The sequence below is a fragment of the Cupressus sempervirens genome, chromosome 4 (genome assembly GCF_028749045.1).
Source record: "Cupressus sempervirens isolate cs-2001-9-10 chromosome 4, ASM2874904v1, whole genome shotgun sequence".
NCBI lineage: Eukaryota > Viridiplantae > Streptophyta > Pinopsida > Cupressales > Cupressaceae > Cupressus > Cupressus sempervirens.
In genome coordinates, this window is record NC_143121.1 from 536729151 (window position 1) to 536755479 (window position 26329).

General features: G+C 36.5%; 1 long non-coding RNA gene across 1 annotated transcript in view; it reads left to right on the plus strand.

Moving 5' to 3' along the window:
• Positions 1–215: 215 nt before the first annotated feature.
• LOC149562301 (uncharacterized) overlaps positions 216–26329 on the plus strand; it is a 33364-nt gene continuing 7250 nt past the window's right edge. The window contains exon 1 of the long non-coding RNA XR_016363491.1: positions 216–417. This is a non-coding gene — a long non-coding RNA (uncharacterized LOC149562301). The remainder of the gene's footprint in view (positions 418–26329) is intronic.

The following is a 26329-nucleotide window of genomic DNA, read 5'->3' on the forward strand; positions in this document are numbered from 1 at the left end:
GTTGCATTTTAATCACAAAAAGTGGGAGAGGCATATTTCCTTAAATTTCTTCAAAACAGTGACAGGCTGTCACTTTTCCTGTGACAGCAGAGAACTTCAAATAGATCTGTTAGAAGAAACTTGCAATATTGCACTTTTAGTGCCTTTTACATCCTCTAGTGCCTTTTTGGGGAATTACTGAATTTTACATGTAAGCTGATATTATATGTGTTGTTTCTTTTCAATTAGGTTGGCATGTGCTCAAACCAGTGATGGTTGTGGCAGCATTTAAATCAACTTCCAAAATATCCTTGACTGGTTCATGAGACAGGAGTGCAGCCGCAACAGACAAAGGAAAATCAGATTCCTCTCAAAATGGAGCCCACAAGAGATCAAGGAAACCAAGCCATGCGACATTTTATGCAAACCAGTCTATGGGTAAACTTTTTGTAATTTCTCTTAATACAAAATTTTATCTAGTCTTTTCAGAATAGTTGTATTAGCTTATTATTACATAACTTTTAATATTATATATATATATATATCAGAACTTATGTCTTTTTGTTCAACATTCTCTTAATTATGAAATTAAGACTTGACCACCATTGGTACTTCGTCCCAGACAAATAGGTGTTGAAGCTCCGCTTCTTGTCCTCCAAATGATCAGAGCTTTTAATATGGATAATATAGTAATCAAAGGTGATTGAATGGTATTTACCTTGCGTTTAAAAAACTGGCAATATTCAAATAGGAAAATCAGGAGCATCATGAAGGAGGCTTGGTCATATTGGATATCATTTTGAAATTTACCATACAACATTGTTTAAAAGACGGTAGTGTTCCAATTTTTATTTAACATTCACATTGATCAACGCTAACAACATATGATAAAGGTGATTCTTTTAATATGGATGATATAGTAATCAAACGCGATTGAATGGTAGTTGCCTTGTGTTTAAAAAACTAGCAATATTCGAATTGGAAGTGTTTGAGGATTATGCTATGATTATACTAATTAGACACTCTTTAATATTATACCAAACATCTAAATCTGCTGTGTGGTAACCCTGATACCATCTCTTTTGTTGAATCAAAACTTTATGATTAGGAACTGATGCCAAATATCTATTTTGTTGGGCTTAGCTGCACCATGATCTCTTTCCAGAGAGGCAAAGTGAACCATAAGATCCACTACGAGCGTGACTGGTTAAGTGTGAAGTTGTTTGCATCTAGGGATGACAACAAAACCAAATTAAAAAAGACCAATGAACATGCTTAAGTGTCTCCAAGACTGGAGTTGTTACTGAGAGCTGCAGACATTTCAAGGGTTTAACTTCTATCTGACATCTCTTTCAGATCATATATTTCAATTTTTACTTGGGGCTTTCTAATTTTCTAAAAGCAATTGGTTGAATATAATTTGAGAGCATTTTGTTTCATAAGCCTTTGCCAATTAAAGAGCTATATCATTGTTGTTAAAAGTAAACAACATTAAAGGATAGAAAAGGAGTGAAGTGTAAAGTGTAATATTCAGTACTGTCATATTGGTACTTTGTCTGCAAGGATTTCACATTGATAGATTCATGAAGTGTACTGTTATATTTTTGTTTTGTTTGTAAGGATGTGATAATGATAAATTCCCGAGCCTTAGATGTGAATGAGATATTTTTTTTAGTCCCAAGATAGTTGCTAGCATGATAAGATCTCTGGATTCAATAGCTTGAATCATGTTATTTTGTCATCTGCTTCGCTGATGCGATAAAGATTGTATTTGTAGTGCTGAAATTGTCTAATAACATGAATAACCAGTCAATTCTGGCTTGGGAGGCTTTTTTAGCGCTACGTGGGAGGAATTCTACCTCAAGCATAACAAAGACGAATACATGAAGGTTCAACCATTGCACTATAAAAGGAGCAATTAGTGAAGAATACATGTGGTACCAAGGCTGATCTACATGCTTGCATAAGAAGTTAAGAACCTTCTTGAGTACATTGAGTGCTGGAATACATCAAGATACATACAATCATCACCTTCTATCCATGCTAAGTTGAAGTTCCAGACGTTAGGCACTTTGGGAAAAATATTTCACTTAAGTCAAAGTTTAAGGTGTAGGCAAAGCCTAAGCAAATATTTTCCACACACAAGAATAACTCTACATAGGAGACTAGCTGCAGGCATTTTGTGTAGAGTGCCTAAACCTCTGAAATTTCTAAATTCTCATTGTGTCTTGAAGACCACCACCCTCCCTCCACATCATTAATGAACGGCAGCCAATGCTGATTATTGCGTATTAATGAATTTTATATCATATTAATGAATGTCATGTGATTGTATTCATTGAATGTTATAGTTGGGGCTCTAGTTTTGTGGCCTTCTCAACTCATGATGAAACATCTCGAGCTATAAGTATGGCTTGTTTTGAGCAGATGTTAATGTTTATAAAATATTTTGAACTCCTGAAACTTGTCTTCTGATATCTCTTGTCTTAAGATTGTAAGTTTTTGTATGTAGCTTGTAAAAATGAATGGGAAAATAGTAGTCAGCAAGCCACTCTATGTTGCGCTGGCTCAGCGCAAAGAAGAGAGAAGAGCAAGGTTATAGGTACTTCTTTTCATTCTTATTTTGAGGAGTAGATTTACAAACTTGATTCCATGCTGTTTATTTTCAAATCAATTCACCAAGATGGATCCATATTCAATTCTTGTGCTTATCTTACAATTTATCTCTAAGATTTAGCAAATTTACTGAAAGTCAAAGTCAGGTAGTCTAAATAAGATAACTATATATAGAAACTCAATCATTAAGACATTTAGTATGGACTTGAGCTATCTTGATGGAACTATTTTTGATAAGAGTAGGAAAGAATGGTCATGAGGTTATAGGGGGTGGAAGGGTATTAATAATATAGTCAGTAGGTTAGATGGTTAAGTCCAGGTAGAAATTTAGGAATTGTTGGGTTCCTAAATGTGTGTTTATTACTGGAATGTATTTGCTTACTCAAAATATTGCTGTAAGTAGTATGACTCTGGGAATTATTGATTCACAATGTTTATTTGGTTGGTTGAAATTATTAGTATTCTGTCAGTGGAAATGCCATACTAATTTGGCATATCTTGATTGTTTTATGTAGGTAAAATTCTCACAAATGCAAAATCCGATTGACGTGGCACAATCTATGCCAACTTGTCTTCCTATATACCCTCCTGGAGGTCCAGGTCTAAGCCAACCAATGTTCTATGGACAACGGCCACCCACACTCATGCCACCTCAAGTAAATACTATATATATTCATATTTTTTGATATATTTGCTATTGATGCTGTTAATCTATGCTAATCAATTCAAAGTTAATTTTGATACCTTGCTAATGGCTCTATGCTCGTCTTGAAGAAAAGGATGTGTCAACATTTGTTTGGTGACCGATCTGAAATGAAACTGGAATGCTACAGAGGTTGTATGTGAATACTTACTTGACTTGCCAGACTTGTTCTTCTCTGAACCTCTGCAATTGTTCTTTGAATAGATAAGAAATTGCCTCACGTCTTTACTAGGCTTAACACAATACAATCAACAAGATCTTGTGCTCAGAAAATGCAAAATCTTTGTTTGAGTGAGACTGGAAGTGATGAAATCTCCTGTATTATACTCTGTTTTTCTCACACGCGAAGCTTTCATTCATCATAAATGCACAAAATAGAGAAACAGTGTGGCACCATACTTCCTTTTAAATTTGTGCCATCGATCTTCGAAAACTCCTACGATCACGGAATGAAAACTGGGCTAACTCACAATTCCTCTTAACACGTTGGCGGTCAACCCAATAAAATAACTCCATTTGTACCTTTCCTCTAATGCTGGCATTTCAAACTGGGCCCACGGATGACTGAGGACACGTGTCATCAACTCACTACCTCGCTATACATAACTTTCGAGCACCTTTCTATAGCAAGCTAGTGATAACCATTGATTTTACTTTGATCCTATGGCAGACATTTGATACAACCCTTAAGAGAACAATGGTAGGTCCCTCACTCGCTACCTCGCTATACATAACTTTCGCATATCTTTCCATAGCGAGTTAGCGAGTATTGTCGATTTATGCTTGATTTGACAATTTAGAATCATTTACATGTTCTATGCATGGGGAGTGGGTCCAAGATACTGCTGTCACTGAGCTGGCTTAACATGCTGGCACACATATATTATTTAATTTTGAATGACATCATTTTTCCTTGACTCTTCTGTGTTTGTCATTTTCAGGCATGTTGCTACCTCGCTACGGGCGGAAAACACAAACTTCTCAGTAGCGACATAGTGAGCTCCAGCGGAGTCAAAACTTCCGGCCTATAAATGCTAAGTAGGATGCCACTGTGTCATTTAATCTGCACAACTCATTTCTGACGAATCACTTGTTCGGGGCCCATCTCTTTTAAAATTTCCATTACATCACAACCCTCCGACTAGTCGCTACCTCGCTACCAGTGAAAACACCAACTTCCCAGCTAGCGAGATAGTGACTTCTGACGGAGTCAAAACTCCGGTGACGGAGAACAAAAACACATTGATTGAAAATTCATCAATTAATACTGGTGTCAGAGAAGGTGGTCACTCATATTTATGAACTTGCATGGGAATTTCCGCGATCACATTAGTTTTTAAAACAAATTGCCGCTTCCTTTAAAATTCGGGCACTCGCTTTGTTGCTAGCGGTAGGTCGCATAGATTTTTCGATAGCGACTTAGCGAGTTGCTTGAGAAACTTCAATTCCGGTGACACCATTTGCGAATTCCGGTGACACCATTTGCTACTGATGCTATTAATCTATGCTAATCAATTCAAAGTTAATTTTGATACATTGCAAATGGTTGTATGCTCATCTTGAAGAAAAGGATGTGTCAACTTTTGTTTGGTGACCAATCTGAAATGAAAAGCTCAACGTTCATCAACTTTTATTTGTTATGTTCTTATATAAGAACAAATTGCCCTTTTTAGCATGTCATGCTTGGAAAACCATTCCAAATTTTTGCAAGTTCTTCATTCAGCATTGTTTTCATTGGTAGTTTATGATCTGATGCCAATTTTGTCACAGGCTGGTGGATTTGGTTATCAGTAGCAGCTTGTCCCTGGTAGTAGGCCAGGAAATGCACCTATTCCAAATTTCTATCTTTCTTTGGTTCAGCCACAACAAGGACAGCGATCTAATGTTAGGTGGTCTGGAGCTACACCTATTCGATAACAGTAGCAGCAGTAGCAGATGCCGCTTATACCTCAACAGGCAAAGCACACTTTATTTGTATTTTTTAATTATTGTACATCAATCTTGGTTCTTAACTATCTTCCTTACATGTTCAATTCTTCACTGTACAGGTCAATTGCTATAATGCTTTTCTTTATTTTGTACTTCAAGCGACTGCTATTATTAACATTTCTCCTATTGTTGAAATGTTCTGGAATGCAGATTTGAGCCTCCAAATGAAAGTTTGATTCTTCATGGCCTAAATTACGGGGTTCTTTTAAAACCACCATTAGACTTCATAAAAATGGGACAAATATATAAACATAGAGGCGTGGAAAGTATCTCCTTCTGGTTGCCTCAGGCTCCTCTTGGATATGTTTCTCTAGGATGCATTGCAAGAAAATCTCCCCCAAAACTAGGTGAATTCAATTCATTGCATTGTATTTGCAATGATTTAGTAACTGGAGCTCAGTTCCCTGATAACAGTATTTGGGATGCAACTGAAATTAAACAGAGAAGAGAAGACTTTAGCATATGGATGCTAGATAGTGAGGTATAATCTGTTGATCACTTTTGCAGAAGAATAATTGAGATTCTTTTTTTATTTTTCTTGAATCTGACCATGTGACGCAATTTACAGGCTGGTACATTGCTTGTAAGAATTGGAATAAAAAGGCCACCAAGAAGGTTTGCCCTGAGACTGGCTGATTAGACCAATTCCCATGAACTAGATGACTTAGTGATTGATGCCCAAGTACAAAGGATTTGAACAACACTTTTTGATGATTTTGGGGGTCTGGTAAGCATTTCATGGGTAGGAATGTTGCGATGTGACACTTCGCTTGCATGTACTCTCACAATTTAGTGATGAAAATGGCTATGTAAATCTTATATCTCAATAGTTTTGATCTATATGATGATGTTTAGATCATGGAATCCATCAGTGGTTTGACATTGGTATTCACTTTTCATTTGTCCATGCAGATGGTTCCATTGTTGAACATTTGTTTCACTGGCATCATGTCTAGTTTACATGGAAGACTCGATTACTTAAATTCAACAGTAAATTTGTCATTAGTGACAAGGTCATATAATGAAAAGCATGACTTTTGGGAACCTCTTGTTGAACCTGTGGATGGATTTTTGAGGTATGATTCTATCTATCAAGAATGAAAAAATTCTTTAATCATCTTGCTTGCATCTCCTTAGAAGCCTTTTTCACCTTGAGCTATCATTTCTACCCTTAGATAACTGTGTTCCCTGCTGTTTACCAATGAAATAAATGGTTTTCATTTTAGTTTTGAATATTGTTTTCTTTCCTTCATAGTGCGGATTCTGAGGAGTACCTTAAAAATTCATAGAATGAATTGCAGAAAAATATCAAACAACACCATATTTGCAAAATATGGGAAGTACATGCTCTCCTAAGATAAACTGCAGCTACAAATTCCTAACTGTAAAGAAAGAGTACTCAAACAATGGTGGTTCTATCTATTGCATTTTGAAAAGAAGAGATGTATTTTTGGGAACTAGGGCTATAGGCTAGAAAAGAAGTATAATGTTATTTTGTGTCTAGGCACACAACATGCCCTTTTCCTTAAAGAGACTCATCCTCAAAGCTAGTAAAAGTCAAAATGCTGAGTAACACTTTTAATATACAACTTCACAAATGTATAAAATGGGGCTTCTTTCTTAAAATACTGGCTCACATGAATGTTTTGCCACAATTTTTGAAGTCTTGGAAAATACTTCATTATTGAGTACTAGATCATCTATTGCAATCGCTTTTACTTCACCTTCCAAAATCAAATTGTTATGTTTAGCATCAGTTTTGCCTCTTCGGTAGCAATCCTTCCAGGGTTTAATGTTACTATACATTATACATTTGTTACTAGGATTTGCGTCTAATTTACTATGTTCCAACCTCTTGCAAACTTGCCTAGGAAGACACCACGGATCCTTTGTACTACCCCACCAAGGAACACTCAGAACATAGGGTCAAACATGCATGAAAAACTATTTTTTTTTCTTTTAAATGGGAGTTTTTTTTGTCTTTAATTAGGATTGTTGTTTGGAGATTGCAGTGTGGAAGAGTGTGCTCGTTACTTGGAGACAATCAAAACATACAAGAAGAAGCCAGCTGACAGTATTTTGGAGCGTTCTGACAATGACTATCTATCATGAGTATTCTTCATACCTCTGTTGAATAAAAGTTGTGCATTGTTCATGTAGATTCAAAACTTAGAAATATTCATTTCTTTTAGCTAGGAATAATAAAGATAAAATGATTGAAAGAAGAAATAGATTTTGAAGAACCTCTTTAAATGAATATAAGACATTTGTGTTAAATTGTTTTGTGTTTTGAATAATTTGTGTTGTATTTCTGAATGATCAATGGAAAAGCTTTCTTATATCTGCAGCCTTGAGTGAGGAGTGCCATTGTATGGGACATGTCTCATGTCCCTTCATTTCCTTTGCTAATCGCACCTTTCCGTTACAAGTCTTCTAACAATAAGATCAGTTAGTATAACATTTTTTAATAATGAAGATTGTATCCCTTCATGATCATTTCTAGACGCACCTTTTCTTTGTTAGATTTGCATCCTTTCATTCAATAATTAATCGGCCTTTAGTTATTGATTATAATATTCTCCTTATTGGATGCCAATAGTAATAATCTCACTAGTTAGTGTGCATGAGCTAGTATAATAATATGGTTCATTGGTTCAATAAATCTCAAAGTTTGTCATTTTTTCACTTAATCATTTTCATAACATATTGCTGTTCCTCCATATCGGTATCGGTTATGAGTGCTGTATGCTTATTATTGCTCAGTCATATGTTGATTGATGTCGTCTTGATTATTTATGTTTATTGATACAGCGTCTCCTGATTTGTGTATCATCTTGTTACATAGTAATCATGGACCATCATTGGATATACATATGATCATTGATCAATTATCACTTGGTTTTTGGTCTTCATAGTAGCTATCATACTTATCAGCACTTGGGAACCGGAATACCCCTTACGGATTCCTCATTTTCTATTCTATATCGCTCCATATTGATTTAGTAATCAGTTCATTAACCAAATCACTTCTTCTCATGATGTTGATGTGTATTGACTGCTCTTCAACTTCTTCCATGTATGATGCAAATTGATATCTTAGCTACTAGTGAAAATAGTTCTAAATGACAATTTATCCATAGTTGTGATTCTCTAATATGATGATTTATCCATAGTTGCGATTTATCCTAATGGTATCTATAGACCATTCTGTTGGTCTGATTTTTTACATATTAATTTTTCTTAGAATCATGGTGAAAAAATCAGATGTGAGTTCTTTTGTTAGGTCCTAGGGTTTTCGGTTTTGGTCTCGTATTTTTGATATCTTTTAAAATCTGTGTAAAACCCTAGGTCTTGCCTTTTAAATCTTATTTTGGCGCAAAAGTCCTAACATCAACTGAATATTCTTTCCCGTCTACGTTGAGGTCATTGTTGAGTCCTTTTGAAAAATCTTATCCCGCCATTGGATCTTGTTAGAATCAACAAATGTTGCGTACTCGCTATAAAAAGTTGCAAGGTTGTTTCCTATAGTGCTGTAGCGACCATCAGAGAACTATGTCCTGGTGCTGAAAAATGAAGTTCGGCACCGAAAAAGGTGTGTTAATATCAAGACATTATGATTACGTGCTATGTCCCAGGATTGTTAGTATTAAAGAAGGCTTTAGTGAACTGGCCTAGGATTGTCAGTATCAAAAAAGGACGTATGAGGAAGAATTCACAAATGGTGTCACCGGAATTGAAGTTTCTCCGGTGACTTGCTAAGTCGCTATCAGAAAATCTATGCGACCTGCCAGTAGCGACATAGCAAGCGCCCAAATTTTAAAGGAAGCGGCAATTTGTTTTAAAAACTAATGTGATCATAGAAATTCCCATGCAAGTTCATAAATATGCATGACCACCTTCTCTGACACCAGTATTAATTGACGAATTTTCAATCAATGTGTTTTTGTTCTCTATCACCAGAGTTTTGACTCCGCCAGAAGTTGCTATCTCGCTAGCTGGGAAGTTGGTGTTTTCACTGGTAGCGAGGTAGTGACTAGTCGGAGGGTTGTGATGTAATGGAAATTTTAAAAGAGATGGGCCTCGAACAAGTGATTCATCAAAAATGAGTTGTGTAGATTAAATGACACGGTGGCATCCTACTTAGCATTTATAGGCTGGAAGTTTTGACTCCACCGAAGCTTGCTATGTCGCTACCGGGAAGTTTGTGTTTTTCGCCAGTAACGAGGTAGCGACATGCCTGAAAATGAAAAACACGGTAGAGTCAAGGAAAAATGATGTCATTCGAAATTAAATAATATATATGTGTGCCAACATGTTAAGCCAGCTCAGCGACAGCAGTATCTTGGACCCACTCCCCATGCAGAGAACATGTAAATGATTCTAAATTGTCAGATCAAGCATAAATCAACGATACTGGCTAACTTGCTATGAAAAGATGTGCAAAAGTTATGTATAGAGAGGTAGCGAGTGAGGGACCCACCATTGTTCTCTTAAGGGTTGTATCAAATGTCTATCACAGGATCAAAGTAAAATCAATGGTTATTGCTAGCTCGCTATAGAAAGGTGCTCAAAAGTTATGTATAGCGAGGTAGCGAGTTGATGACACATGTCCTCAGTCATCCGTGGGCCCATTTTGAAACGCCAGCATTAGAGGAAAGGTACAAATGGAGTTATTTTATTGGGTTGACCGCCAGCATGTTAAGAGGAAATGTGAGTCAGCCCAATTTTCATTCCGTGATCATAGGAGTTTTCGAAGATCAAATTTAAAAGGAAGTATGGTGCCACTCTGTTTCTCTATTTTGTGCATTTATGATGAATGGAAGCTTTGCGTGTGAGAAAAACAGAGTACAATATAGGAGATTTTATCACTTCTAGTCTCACTCAAACAAAGATTTCACATTTTCTAAGCACAAGAGCTTGTTGATTGTATTGTGTTAAGCCTAGTAAAGATGTGAGGCAATTTCTTATTTGTTCGAAGAACAATTGTAGAGGTTCAGAGAAGAACAAGTTTGGCAAGTCAAGTAAGTATTCACATACAACCTCTATAGCATTCTAGTTCCTATTATTATGATCAAGATGCCTCCTAAGAAAGCATTTTTTGGGCAAATTAATTATATGGATAGAAATGTTCATGATGATTTGCTAGAATTACTCCCAGAATCCACCACCGAGCTTGCACAAGTCAAAAGGTTAATTTCCTTAAACCCTAAGCTTAAGATTGCTAATGGCCTATATGACAAGGGGAACTGGGTTAGGGATGCAACAACTACGAAACTGGTCTTGTCTTGTTTAAAAAGTGGTTTTCAGAGAGGAATTTGTTTTTACCACATGCTAAAGTTTGGAATTTTGATTTTGAAAAGCTAGTAGTCCCAAGTGTTTTCATGGATTATGATTTGCTTGAAGCCATTGCCAAGAATTATGACCAAGCTGTTAGGGTGGTAAGAAGAAATGATGGTGTGCCTCTGATCTCGATTAGTGCTGAAGAAATTAGAGAGGCTTTTCACCTAGAACCATTGTCAGATTACCATGTGCCAATAAATCTGCCAGAACTAGAAAATGAATACAAAGCAAAGAAGGATGTGATTAGGGGAGGTGCATTGAGGGAACACATTGGTACAATAGGAACTCTGCCGGTAATTACCGCAGCCTCTAGGGAACCTTTTAAGAAGAGTCTTTTCACTTCCTGGGTTGTAGAAATATACAGAACCCTGTGTCATGTTTTTGGTGAGGATGAGCAGGATTTCATGCCCATTGGCCTTATGTATATGATGGTTCAGATTGCTTCTTTCGGTGTAGATGTTATCTTTGATTTTGCCTCCTTTTTGGTTGAGGAAATTCATACTGGTTTAGTCGGAATTGCGAAGGACAAAGTGGAGAAAACTTTTGGCCACTATTCTCTATTGATGCATATGTTCTTGTTCAAGGGGGTGACATATTTTGGTAATGAGATGGAATTGAACAGAGAAGAGAATGGGGAAGCACTGCCAATCCAGTTGTGGAGTGCGGATATGACTTGGGATGCAAATAATGCCAATTTTGTTAGATTTGATAGGTATTTTGCTTCTAAATTGAGATGTCTCATATTAAGAGACAATCCGAGAATCCCTAAGGTATTAATGGACCTCCTCAGACCTATGGACAAACCCCATAACTTGAAAGTTTCACATAATTGGGGAGATATCATTCCTTACTCTGTTTCTACAGTTTTCAGAATCTATGGTTTTAAAGGGAGTCCTCATGTCTTGCCTACCTTTGAAGGTAGGAATGGCTAAAGTTTTGTGGCAATTAGGAGTAGAAGAAATGTTTCTATTGAAAAGGCAACTAAGGTCAATTTTCCCTACTTGTACAGTGGCCCATCAATTTGTGATTACCAAAGGGGGTTGGCTCTTTTTGCATAAAATTTTGGATCAATATATGATGGCCGTCTCCCATCCCCGTTTTTGTGATTCTGAGGGATTTTTTAATCAGACCTTGAGGCATAGAATTAAGTTGGGATAGGTCAAGCATGATTCATATTATCTAGAGGACATTATAAGGAATGAATTCTCATTATAGGAGCAGAAAACTAAAAAAGAATAATGGAGAGTTTATTCTTGGGTCCTCGAATTCATTCGTTGTTTTGATTAGAGATATAGTCCTTTAGATAATGTTAATGTTACTCAAATTTCGCACGTGTAAAATTTAAGTATTCATATAAGGAAAATACATAAATGCCATTCATTTCACAAAACATAGAAAATGTCCTTGTATTATGCATTTTCAAATATACAATTTTCATGTTTACAAAGTATGAAATGAATAAAAAATGTTGGAAAAGAAAATTCTCACACAAGCCGTGAGTGGAGCTACTAAGTTTCTTTCATAAGAAAATACACAAATAGATACATATGAAATAAAGAAGTGAGAATAGAGATAACCAATTATTGCCTGTTGCTTTGACTGGTTATGTGTTCCCGAGATTCCTGGCGTGCTCATCCAGATCCAAGCTCTACGTTTTCCAACAGCTGTAAAAAAATGAAAGAAACTGATGTTAGATCTCGAAGGATCTAAGCAATGACTGCTATCTCTACAATTACACATACTCTATCTGTTGATGCATTTCATTATGAAAGAAAGTAAATTGAAAGAAAGAAATCAAAGTCATTTGTGAGTGTCACAAGCCGGTGCTCGAACCTCACAGAATATTATGCTACAGGATTATAGCAAATAAATAATGATTGCCATCGCAGATTGTAAACATGTGTACTATTGCAAGAAAGCATGAGAGATAATCAAGGAAAAATACTTAAAGCTATACCTAAGAACTTTCATTGCAAGTGTAAAACATGCTGTTGGAAAATATGTTGACAAAATCTCAAAATGCAGATGTAGGATGAACAGCTACAGCATAAATTGGAGAACCAGATTAAACCAGCACACTTTCAAAAAATTTGTATGGGGGTGACATCAAGTACACAAGGAGGTTACATGGAGATAAAATAGCATGTGCAATCCAACAAAACTTCTAACATATATTTTATAATAGCAGAAAGTAATAAATAATCTAAAGATTGCAAAATGCGGGCGGTCTCTTATAAACCCATGGAAGCTGATATAATTGTTGCAAGCACATCTGAGTAGTTAAAACGTGTTGATCCTGATTGTATGACTTGGTATATACAGAAGATTAGTTATGAAAGGGATGGAGATCAACTTTCTTGTGAAACTCAAGACTCGATGGTTTTTTGTGAGATTTTCTTGTGTAGGTGACTCACAAGTTTCATTTATATCAAAGGTATACAGCAGCAGGTATCATGCTTCAATTGCACAAGGATCCTACCAATGATGTGATGGCCTCTACCAAATTAGTTTAAGAAACTCGTGAAGGTTTAAGATTTAGTTCTTCTACATTTTGTCAAACAACTATGATGGAACAACAATTGGAGCAAAATTTCTGAGTTGTGTAACAAGCATCAGCTGCAACCTTCAATGCCATAAAACCATCAGCGTAACAGTCAATAAAACCCTCAACATCAAAAATGCCAGCGAATGATAAAGCTTCACCAGATGAAGTATTATTTGGGCAAATAATCTTAATAGTGAAGGCCCAAAACACAAGTTCCAGCTTCAACAAGACAAGTATCAACAAAAGCCGACACCCACGTATACTTGCTGTTCAGATATATCAAGTTAAATCGCATAGTCATACGGATTCAGCATGGTGGCTTCAACAACAACAACAAATGAAGCGGTTTGAATGCCTCTTTCTTACTCCTTTATAATGACTTTTGGTGCTGGTTGCATGTGTATTGGATCGAGCTTGAAGGGAACACATTGTAAACATAGCGAAGATGAAGGAAAGGATGAAAACAGTGTAATAGAGCTGTATGAAAAAGGGCATATTAGAATAGAGAGGACAAAGTTGCTTGGGACTCCGACTACAAGATTGCATAGCTAGTCACTTTGGTGTTGATAACCTGAAAATGTTAAGTGAATACCATATGATAGAAGTTCTAACACCGTAAAGAAATATTTTCAAATCTCAAACAGCATAAAGAGTAAGGTAAGCACATATCATTTCATGGAGACTTTAAGGAAACCATAATTTCAATAACAAAAACCCACAATGAATCCCTTCCAGCAGCAAACAAATAGTTTCATGGCAGCTTCAAAAGAGCAACAACATACCTTGCAAATCATTCATGACGGCTAGGAACAGCAAAAGGATTACAAAAAGCATCTGCAAATGCATCAAATACCTTCCATTTTCATGCACGGCAGCAGTAAAGCCCTCCATTTTTGAGCAGATATGATAATGGCTGTTACAGGAATAAACAAGAAGCCCTCACTCCTCTTCTCAACATTTCCAGAAGGTGCGAACATGAAATGAATACCCTTTTAGGGTAACAAAGGCTTTTATGCCTTTTCAATATTTCATATACCTTTGAAGTCCGCAGGTAGAGATGGTATTTTATTTTATTTTTAAAGTTTTATTGTTTTAATTGTGAGGGAGGGGGTTTATATTGTTGCCTTAGGAGTTTTTGTGAGAAGGGTTTGTATTATTTACATATGATTTTATTTAAGACGAAATATTAAAATGATTAATCATTTTAATGTTTTTGTTCATTTAAATGCAAATGAGGGGGATTTTTTATTTTCTTTTTGTAATAATCTAATTGTAAGGGAATCTTTAAATGATGAAATTATAAATCATTTAAAGTATTTTCCTATTTCAAAATGCAAAAAGAAAATGAGTCATTGCATATGTCATGGTCTTTATAGGCAAGATATTTTGGAAACATGTGGAGAGAAAACAGGGGGTCGAATTTGACTTTGCCAGGTCAGTTTGTAGATATTTGTGATCAGTTGGAGTGTTTGGGGGTAGTTTTTGATGAGTCATAGGCCTCATTATAGGTTAGTAAAGTCTTAGGAGTTATGAGACTTGATTTTTGAAAGTTTCTAAGCCCTGACTTTGAGGCTTTTATTCTGCATTCGACCCAAGAGTTGTTGGGGGTACTTAATGAGTTTTGCAACTCATTTTGAGGGAGTTCTGATGATGCAGGAGAGTAGTTTGTGACTACTTTCTGAGTTTTGGTTTTTTTTTGCAGAATTTGTAATTCATCTTGGAAAGTTCAATACAGGTGATAGAATTGTGTTCATGTTATTTTGTTGTTACTTGTTAAGCCTTCTTTCTTCTTGCAGTTCTGTGTGTGTATCAAAAAATGATTTGATGAAGTAATTTGTGAGCTTTTATTGTTCTTTATTAGTTTGTCTCATTTCAGCATCTGGGTGTAGGAAAGTAGGTCTACCTACAGGTTGTAGTTTGTGTTTTGAAACCTTATTACAAATTATTTATGTCTGATTTTTTCCTTTGTTAAGTGTTTTTGAGTTTTCCATGTCATTTTGGTGTATCACCATTTCCTAGTTTAGATTGTAGGTTTAGGTTCATTTTCAGCAACTTCTTCCCTTTTCCCTTCAAATTTAAGTTAGGATCTTGGAAATATCACTGAATATCCAATAGGAGCCGGCCTAGAATCCGGAGGTCTCATTTCATTTGCATGTCCCACGAAGTGAAATGATTCCCATGTTAAGTAAGGGTTACTAAACGCTTTCAGTTCAGTACTGGGTGCAAATCCTGAAATTTAACAGTTAATACAGAGGCTAACAGAATAAATAAGTTCATGAATAACTTCCCTGAATAATGGAAGCTATGAATGAGAAGAAACAATTTTTTATTGATTCTTATCCTGATAAGGCCAGAGAAGTCATGAGGAGGTTGGCTTTCACTCTTAATGTAGGAGCTGGTCAAATAATTATACAAAAGAAGCCTGGTTACACTATAATTCAAAATAAAAGGGCTCCTGTAGATAAGGGCAAGCAAATAATGGGATCCACCAGTACAACCCAAGAGGAGAGACCTGATGAACCTAGTCCCAAGAGGTAGAAGGTAATGAAAGAAGAGATGCCTCAAACTGAGGAATATTCACCCTCTTAATTCCCTTTGAGGATTGGAGAAGAACAAATCATTGGTGAGCAGATTAAATAGATGGGATCATAGGGAGTTAGTTTTATTACTCAAGTAGAATTAGATGAGGGCAACCCTCCAGAACCTCCCCTCCCAAGTTTGGATCTAACAGTAGCAGATTATAGAGGCAGGGAATTGGACCCTGTGTTAGAATAGGCAAGTCATCAATTTTTGGCTGATGACAGTGTCGTGAGATCTCGGGCTTTCTAGCAGTTTGCATGGAGGGCAAACATGGATATTTTTGAAGAGAGATGCAAAAGCTTAAAAACAGAGCATCTAGAAATGGATGAAGCTTCCATCCAGAAACAAACTAAAGAAGAAATGATGAAAGAATTTCAGAATATAAGCCTTGAGGAGGGGAGGAAAATGGTGAAGGCATCTAATATTTTATTGTTACCAAATTGGGATATTGCTGATGCCTTAGTTTTCAATTTTGTTTCAAATAAATTGAATTTGCAAGATCACAATGAAAAGGATTTTAGGGGCACTGCATTTGTTGAGGATCAAGCTGCATTGGTTAGTTGGTCATTAACAAGAGGATCTAGAGCCACACCATCAAAATCAGATGAGTCTGGATTGATGGGAAACATAATTCTAAGAAGGGTTGCTGATACTTCACATGTGCAGGCAGCACACTGGAATGTGGATTCATCTAAATTTCTTTTGGCCACTACTAGGAAGGAGGAACAGGCTATGTTCGAGTTACAAAATAAATATGAAACAATTCTTGTGGCCTATAATAAGGAGGTAAAAAGGAGAATTGTGCTTGAAGACAAGCTAATGGGGAAGTCTACCAAGCCAAGAATAACATATCCCGTTCCTCCAGTGGAACTTTTTAAATCTACCCCCCTTGTAGAAATACCAGACACACCTCAAAGGCTAGAATATTACACAGCTGAGGATTTTGAAGAAGAGAAAAGCAAGCTATGGGCCTTACATGTAGAGTTAAATTTGCAATATGAGGATAAGCTCAGAAAGGCCCTAATGTATTTAGTAGATCAAATTGAATGGCCCTTGTTCTATGATCAGTTGGCAAGAGTAACAAGTATATGGGAGGAACTGAAAACCCATGATGAAACCCTCAAGCCTATTGTTAATAAGTGGGGAAAAAGGGAGAAAGAAATCACCCTTTTATGTTATTAAGTTATAAGGTCTTCCCATGGCCATATTGAAAAAATGTATGATGTTGCTAATGACCTGTCAGATTTTGATAATAGGAGAATTGTTCTGCAACTGAAAATTGTTTCTTATTTAAGCAAGTACAAGAATTAAAAATTTGATTTGTTTCCTTGTGCCTTGGATAGAAAAAGTAAATTGAAAAATAAAGATGCATGGAGTAAAGAACTAGATGACCTATTCTGCATAAGGATAAATAAAGTTGTAAACAAAAAGGGACATGCCTGGTGGGCCATCACGACAAAGGAATTGGTTAAAGTCCAATTATTTTTTGATTCTTTGAGACAAGAGTTTGTTGGTCTCGAAAATGAGGCTAACTATATATTAAAGAAGCAAGATGATATCCTGCAATTCAGCTGGCCTGATGATGCACAGTTTAACACCTGGATGGCTAATATTACTTCTGATGAGCAGTTAGAAGAAGGCTGTACAGATGATGATGAAGAACTGAAAGGTGAGGTGCAGATCATTGACACATCAGCACTAGATCTGACAGAAGAAGAAGGTGAAAAAGTAATATTGCCTATTCAAGGTGAAAGCAGTGAAAATCCATAGGAAAAAATTGATTTGGAGGCACCACAAGATAACCCTTCGTTGGCTAGTTTGGTAGCAATGTATTTTGAAGTTCCGGAATAGTGGGGGACAAATCAAAAGTTGATGATTTGTAGTAGTAACAGAAACAGGCCTACCCAAAGAATTTTTGATGCGCTTGGCATTCTGTTATGCTCATTTTTGCCTCTTGTTATGATGTTTTGTTTCTTGTTTGAAAGGACACTTGTCAATCACAATTGCCCTTTGTTTGTTGCAACTCATGTCTATAGTTTTCAAGGCAATGTGATGGTCCGAAAACTTGTATAATTTTTGTGTTTCTCAAGAAATTTACAGATAGTTGGTCCAATAGTATGTACTTGTTTTGAGTTTTCTTCCACTTGTACTCTCTGGTGATATTGAGATGACAGAATCAGCAAGATGTTTTGGGCTTTTCTTTGAATTCTATTGGTTATTGTATTAGTCATTCAAAAGGATAATACAAAGGGGTATTAACACTATATTTGTGTCACCAATTTCTATCTCCATTTTATGAGTTTGTTTACTTTGAAGTCACTTAAATAAGGTTTAATTGGCTGAATGCAATCTGCATGGGTTGTATGTTGGTTTTATTGTTGCTTATAATTCAAGGAATTATGGAAATACTTTAGTGAATCAGTAGGGTTTGTGAGCTTATAAAAGGGATATTTCATAAGAAAGGAATGGGTGATTACAATTGATTTATTCATTTGAAAGTTATTCGAATTAGATCTCCCGCCAATAGTCAATTTTCTGCCCAATGGATAAGGCACTGGTCACATGAGTAAGAAATGGGCAAGGGTGAATTCTGTTGCTACATATCAAATCACTTTTAAAAAATAAAAATTATTTCATTCCATTTTGTTTAAAGTTATAAATGCTGGTTACCACTCGTTTGCATATAGTTTTCTGAGTCTTAGATAGCCACTAATTCTAGGAATACTTGTAAACTAATAGGAGATTTATAACTAGATCTGCTTATAGGGGATGCATATAGATTTGAGAAGCTTTTAGATAAAATTGATAAACTGTGTATGTGCCTGAGGGTAAAAGATGAGAATTAGAATGAAACTAAGATAATTTCATACCATAGTTTGCATTAGAATCATCCCTAGGTATACCCGCCTTGGTTTAGCAGAGCCTAAAGAGTAGAAAACCACTTTTGGTTTTGTTGAAGTTGGGTCAAAGTGGTTTATTCATGTAATTGCTACTAGGTATTGGCTAATCCTTAGATTGTGTGAGTAATTTCACTGTGATATTGAGCATTTTGTTGCTCAGTAGTTTCAAACACCAACACATTCAATTGAACTATGTATTTGTTGTAGCCTTCCTCTAGGAGGAGGGTTCAATTGAACTAGTCATCTAGGATTCCACATTTTGCATGCATGTCTACTGGGGCAGTTGCAACTTAAACAAATATATTCTCTCAATATATCTATTTTGTGCATATCCAACAACCATGGCTTTTGATGACCACATTACGTTCAGGCATCCTGTCAAACAGTTCACATGACTTATCTATGCTTCCATTTTGCAAGCATGTCTCCCAAGGAAAATACTACTACTTCATCTACACTGTCTGACAAAATCCTTTATGCTTTGATGGATGCCTATAGCTTATCCCAAAGCTCTCATTTAACAGTTATGAGATGATCAATCAAGAGGAAACAGTTGAGAGCTTAGAGTGACACAATTTTTAGATGATCATATGAAACGAAATGGGTGTGCTAGTAGAAAGAAACTAGAAAGACATTGTGTATAGATGAAGGCATGAAATGGATGGTTTTGGAGCACTCAGCATAGACACTCAGCATTCAGTACATCATCATTCGAGATCAAATGGGTGTGTGGGATTATACGCATAGTGAATAATAAAGGAGGGAATTGAACCCTCCCTGAGGCTCACACTTGTGGAGGTCCACTTCAGCAATGGCCCTTCCTGTGAAATTGCTGTCTAAAACCTTTCTAATGAGATAATGTGTTATCAGCTCTTCATCAGTAGGATGGAACGTGAATCTAGGAGGCAGTTGTGCATCACCCATATCATGACTGTAACTAAAGTTAAGAGCCTCTATTATTGAATTCTCTTCCTTATTTCCCATAGCAAAGGAAATGAATATGGGTGATAGGGAAGAGAATTCAATAATAGAGGCTCTTAACTTTAGTTACAGTCATGATATGGGTGATGTACAACTGACTCCTGGATTCACGTTCCATCCCACTGATGAAGAGCTCATAACACATTATCTCATTAGAAAGGTTTTAGACAACAATTTCATAGGAAGGGCCATTGCTAAAGTGGACCTCAACAAGTGTGAGCCTAAAATTTTTTTTGACCAAGACCAATGCTCGGATGTTCTCGACCAAACACTGGTTGAAATTTCGACCAATGCTTGGAGTTTTCGACCAATTTTTGTTCGAGAACATCCAAGCATTGGTTGAAATTTCGACCAATGTTTGGTCGAGAACTACCCAGTGTTGGTTGAAATTTCGACCAATGTTTGGTTGAGAACTACCAAGTGTTGGTTGAAATTTCGACCAATGCTTGGCAGAACTTGGGCCAACATGTTTGACAGTTTTTGACCAACGTATTGGTCGAAATTTTGACCAACTAGTAGGTTGGTCAAAATTTCGACGAGAGAAACTTCGACCAATGGGTTGGTCGAATTTGGTTGAACTTTGGTCGAAAATTGGGTCAAAATTTTGACCAATTTTGGTTGAAAAATGGCCTCAAATGTACTAGTGTTTGCTTTGAATATGGTATTTCTTACGAAGCATTTATTTAATATGAAAAGGGTAGAAGGTGGGTCTGTTGCTGATCATTTAAATGAGCTTAATACAGTTACTAGTCAATTATTTTTTACAAATGTCGATTTTGATGAAGAAACTAGGGATCTTTTAATTTTGTGTTCTTTGCCTGAAAGCTAGAATGACTTGGTAATGGCTATTAGTAACTCTATTACTTGTTCAAATATTGTGAAATTTGATGATGTTATTGGTGTTATTCTGAATGAGGAAATTAGTAGGAAAAGCTCAGGTGGATCCTACAGTATACAATGTTTTGATTGCAGAAAGTAGGGGTAGAGCAACAAAAAGAGGAAATGATTTTGAAAATTGTGAGAAACCAAAAGGAAAGTCAAAGAGAAAGAGGTCTCAATCCAGAGGATCAAGAGACTGTCGGCACTGTGGAAAATTAGGTCTTAAGAAGAAAGATTGCTGATCTTGAAAGAATAATAAAGGAGATAAACAAGAAGGAAATAAGTAGGCAAATGTTGTAAGTAATAAATCTAAAGAGGATGCTTTACTTCTTTCCTTAGAAAATGGAGATGATTCATGGGTTTTAGATTCAGGAGCTTCATTTCATGCTACATCTCGTAGAAGTTATTTTATTGATTATGTGCAAGGGTATTTTGGCCTAGCCTATGTGGGAGATAATGGACTTGTCAGATTGTTGGAAAAGGAAGAATTAAGATTAAGTTACATAATGAGAATCATTGGCTACTACAAGAGGTAAGACATGTTCCAAAGTGGAGTAGGAATTTAATCTTAGCAGGGCAACTAGGTGAAGGTAGCATAGTTACTTTTAAAGATAAAAATTTGAAGGGTTCAAAGGGCTCCTTAGTAGTAACAAAAGGTGTGAAAGTAGACACTTTATATCTTTGTACATGTCATACTTTTTCTTCTACTTTAATTGTTTCAAAAAAAATTAATGTTCTGGAACAATTGTTGTAGTAGGGTGGGAAGAACATCAAACAATTGTTGTAGATTCTAAAACAATGCTGTGACACAACAAATTTAGGCACATAAGTGAAAAAAGTATGAGATTACTTCATTAAAGCAAAGTTTTACCTGGTCTAAAATGTGTCGATATGGATTTATGTGAAAGTTGTGTGTATGGAAAGAAAAAAAGAGTTAGTTTTTTGAAGAGTGAAGGAAAATAAAAATGATAAATTAGAGCTTGTGCATACAGATGTATAGGAACCAACTCAAGTATCTTCCCTTCGTGGCTCTCTATATTATGTTACATTTGTTGATGATGCAACTAGAAAAGTATTTATATATTCCTTAGACCTAAATTTGATAGATTTAAAACTTTTAAAAAATGGAAAAGCTTGGTTGAGAATGAGACTGACAAAAGACTAAATGTCTCAGATCTGATAATGATTGTTAAGTATTGCAACAAAGATTTTGAAGATTATTGTTCCACTATTGTAGGCAAAAATTGTTCCAAGTACTCCACAAGAAAATGAAGTTGGCTGAACGCAGGAATAGGACGATAATGGATAATGGAAAGAGTATGTAGTTGCATGTTGGGCTGCCTTTAAACATGTGGGCACAGGCTATGGACACCATTGTTTATTTGATTAATAGAGGTCCTTCTACTCCTTTTGGTTGTGGTATTCCAGATGAAGCATGGACGGGCAAGAAGGTAAGTTACTCTTTTCTCAGAACCTCAGGTCGTGGAGCTTTTGCACATATAGATAATGAAAATAGGAGCAAGCTATAATTTAAGTCAAAGAAATATATATTTGTTGGATATGACATTGATGAATTTAGATATAAACTTAAATTTTTTGAAAAGCATAAAATTGTAAGTATGGATGTCATATTCAATGAGAAGTGTTATACAAAGTTTTGGTGTAACAACATGAGAAGAAAGAAATTGATTATGTAGTCCTAGATGATACTCCAATCCTAGATGATACTCTAAAAGATGATGTTCGAGTGGTCTCTCATGCTTTGCAATAACAACAAATATCACAAATTCTAGTGAATGTTAATCAGTCATCAAGGTTGAGTAGACCCCATGAAAGATTTTTTCCCTCTTTGTACTATATTTTATTAACAGATATTGGTGTGTTATAAGGATATGATGAAGCTATGCAGGTGGATACAAAGATTCAGTGGGAGTCTACAATGACAGAAGAAATGGACTTCTTGTAGAAAAATCAGACTTGGGCATCATGTAAGTTACCTGCAAGTTAAAAAACTTTACGAAGTAAATGGGTTTATAGGCTGAACGAGGAGGATGAAGGTAAGAATAGATTTAAAGTCAGGTTAGTTATAAAAGGATTGTATAGAAAAAGGTGATTTTTGATGAGATATTTCCTCCGGTTGTTAAGATGACTTTTATTCATACTATTTTAAGTATTGTGGCTGTTGAAGATTTGCATCTGGAATAACTTGCTGTTAAAACAACTTTTCTCCATGATGATTTGGAAGAAGAAATATATATGGAACAACCACATGGATTTGAAGTCAAAGATAAGAAGAATTTAGTGTGTTAACTCCAGAAATTGCACCCTATCTCTGCATCAAAATACTAGAGATTTCTGGAGAACATGAGATCAGTCCAAGGTGTGGGTGACCTAAAATAGAACTGAAATGAATTCTAGGCTGATTCCTATTGGATTTGCAATGGTATGTCACTTAACAATAGGTAACTAGAAAATAAACTTGTGGGGAAATGGAATAAGAAAGGCTGATTAAAAACAAATGCCTAGGTAAAATGGTTATGCACCAAAAGATTGTGATCAAAACTGCATTTCCTTGAACACGGGTTGAAAATTTTTAGCAATGGATATACTGATACAATTTTTGACACATTGAATTGCACATAAGTATTTCAAAAGAAGACCAAATACTTGAAAGTATTAAAAGGAAATTAATCACATTCAACACCTACAATAACTAGTACATTTTTTGACCTGTATAGAACAATAACAGTCACGAAAAGATGCCTAACGAGAATATATTCCTTCAAGGTTCTGAAAATACATTTCCAATGTGAGACAATACTAAAGACACAGTGAAAAGTAACCAAAGATCTCTGCTCAATATTGAATGCCTTTTTACAAGTGATAGAATATATCAAAAACCTCCTTCAACAACCAATAAATGACCCTCAAAATGAGGAACCACCTTGGATCGAAATCATGGAAAAAGGCTCCAAAAGAGGAGTCAATCCTCATCAAAAACGATGACTCACTGCTTGATAACTGCGCTAAGTCATAATAACATCAATGACTCACTCAGAATTCTGCAAGAAACACTAACTGATCAGAAAGACACTCAAAATGCCTAGTCAAAGTCCAAATTCAACTTACAACTGATTCCTATATTTGTTTACCACATAGATTAATTAAGAAACGCACACAGAAAATAAACACGAATACGAACAGCAAACAACAGAACTCTTATTATTATTCGCATATGCCAACAGTACATTATGCTTCGATGGTAAGATATGATCTGATGATTACAATGCTTCCCGAAGGGGTTATAAATACTCTCCGAAGAACTTTTCTGAAGGAGCATAGATTAATTAAGAAACGCACACAGAAAATAAACACGAACACGAATAGAAAACAGCAGAACTCTTATTATTATTCGCATATGCCAACAGTACATTATGCTTCAATGGTAAGATATGATCTGATGATTACAATGCTTCCCGAAGGGGTTATAAATACTCTCCGAAGAACTTTCCTGAAGGAGTCCGTCGGCCACATACAACATGTTGCTACATAACAAAACCTTTCCGAAGGGACCCGTTGGCTACATAACAAGAACTTTTCCGAAGGGACCCGTTAGCTGATACACAATTTCCTTTCCGAAGGGACCCATTGGCTGATACACAATTTCCTTTCCGAAGGGACCCATCGGCTGATACACAATTTCTATCGATGACATTATCCCCCCCAAAAAGAAAAGTTATCTCCTGACGACTATTACAAAATCTCTGAGACAAATCAACAACCAAAATACATTGATTGACTAACTGGTCTTCAACATTGTCACCTTAGCCAATTTGACATCTGACCCTGATAGCCACCTGTGCTGCTTTTTGCCTTCCAATTTCAAGTACACTGAACCAAGTGTCGCTGCACTGCCTCCAACTGGATGATCAGCTCCTCCTGAGCTCTCTACGCATCCATCAAGACAGCCTCACGGCCAACACCTACTCTCAGTGCCTCTGATTCACAGACACTCCATGCCTGCAGCAACTCCAAGTCTTCTCAACTGGTCAGACTCCCACGACTGATATTCGCAACGACTGAGGGTCCAGGGGGCAACGCCCCCGGCGGGGTTGAGGGGTAGCGCCCCCGCGGGGTCCTGGGGCAGCCCAAATTAGCACTCTGAAACCCACACAAAACTGCATAGAACACACCATTTCTGTCATTTTCTGCCGATTCTACACTCTTTCTGGCAATCGCTGATGCTTCCCTTTCCCTTTGGTATCCTCCGTTACTCATTCTAAGCACGCTTGATTTGTCGACTTTTTTTTTTTTTTTTTAGAAAACCTCCTGTCACCCTTCTGTGCTACCAATGTACAGCTACACCATACATCCTGCCACTGTATCAACTCCTTATGCAATATTCTGTAATGTCCTCCAAAGTCTGAATGCAATAGCAAGTAAAAGCCGTACGCCAAAACCCCACTCTTCAGAATCTGTAATCTTGCAATCCAAATCCGTACACATAATATGCTTGAAATATCCGTACAATTACCTTGCATTCCAAATTGTAAATTCCGTACGCTGTCTTTACTTTCAACTTCCTCTAAATTTTGTATGCCGTACGACCAAAATCTGCAGTGTCAATAGCTTCCCTCGAAAATCCGTACAGCACATGTAGAAATCCGTACGGTGGTCTGGATGTTATAATATGCAATTCTTTAAAAAATCGTACACCAACCCTTCATTATGAGAACCGTACCTTGTCTTCAAACCCGTACATCACATTTGAAAACCGTACTACACATATTAATTTATCTAAAAAACCGTACACCATCCTTTAGACGTGAGCTGAAAACTGTACACCACCCTTCAAACATGAAAAACCGTACGCTATTCTCCTTCAAGTATGAAGCTGTACGGTACTTTTTTCTGAAAATCGTACGGCACCCCTTTCACTGAAAATCGTATGGTACACATGGAAGCCATACGGTATTCTGCCATCCCCTAAGAAATCCGCACGATGCCTATGGAAGCTTTACGGTGCTCCTTCCTTCACTGTGAAATCCGTACGGCACCAAAATTTGTACACAGTACTCGAAAATCCGTACACTTCCTTCAAAATCGTACGGTGAACATTTAAGAATCCGTACGGTGCTTTGTTTCCAAAAATCCGTACAGTAGCTTTTTCATCACTTTTTCATTTTTTTTAAATTTCTTTTTTTTTTGAAAATCTCACTTTTGGAACAATTATGTACAATATTTACATATATGCAGTACTTATAGTCTTCTCTTAGTTATTTGTCCACAGGGGTGCGTTACTTCTTTCATGGCAGACACTCAACTTTGACCTCTTCACTACATCGAATACTTCCTTTTCGTCTAGCATCCACTATTCTATTGCTCTGTTATTGCCTACTTCCCGAATCTGGTACGGCCCGACCCATTTAATTTTGAACTTGCCTGGTTTGATCTTATTCCGATCGTCGTACTTCAACACCCACTGTCCGAGTTGAAACCTACTGCGCCTGTTCTGTGTCATCTCCATACTACCCAGTTTGTTCTCGAAGCTGCGTAGCATGGACTCCATCAGTTGCCCCTTCTGGCCGCCAATAACACATCCACTCCATACTGCTGCAACTTTTATTAGACCCTTCTGCTTTGTTTCCTGTGCAGACCGTATCATGTGTCTTCCTTGCTGCTGGTACCTTTCTGCTATATTTGTGGTTCGACGTAATACTTTCTTCCGGCACAGTCGTATAGTAGAATCTTTCCTTCTTTTGGGTTCGTACTGTATGTTTTGTCCTTCAACTTTAGTCATACCTGCGTTTCCTTCTT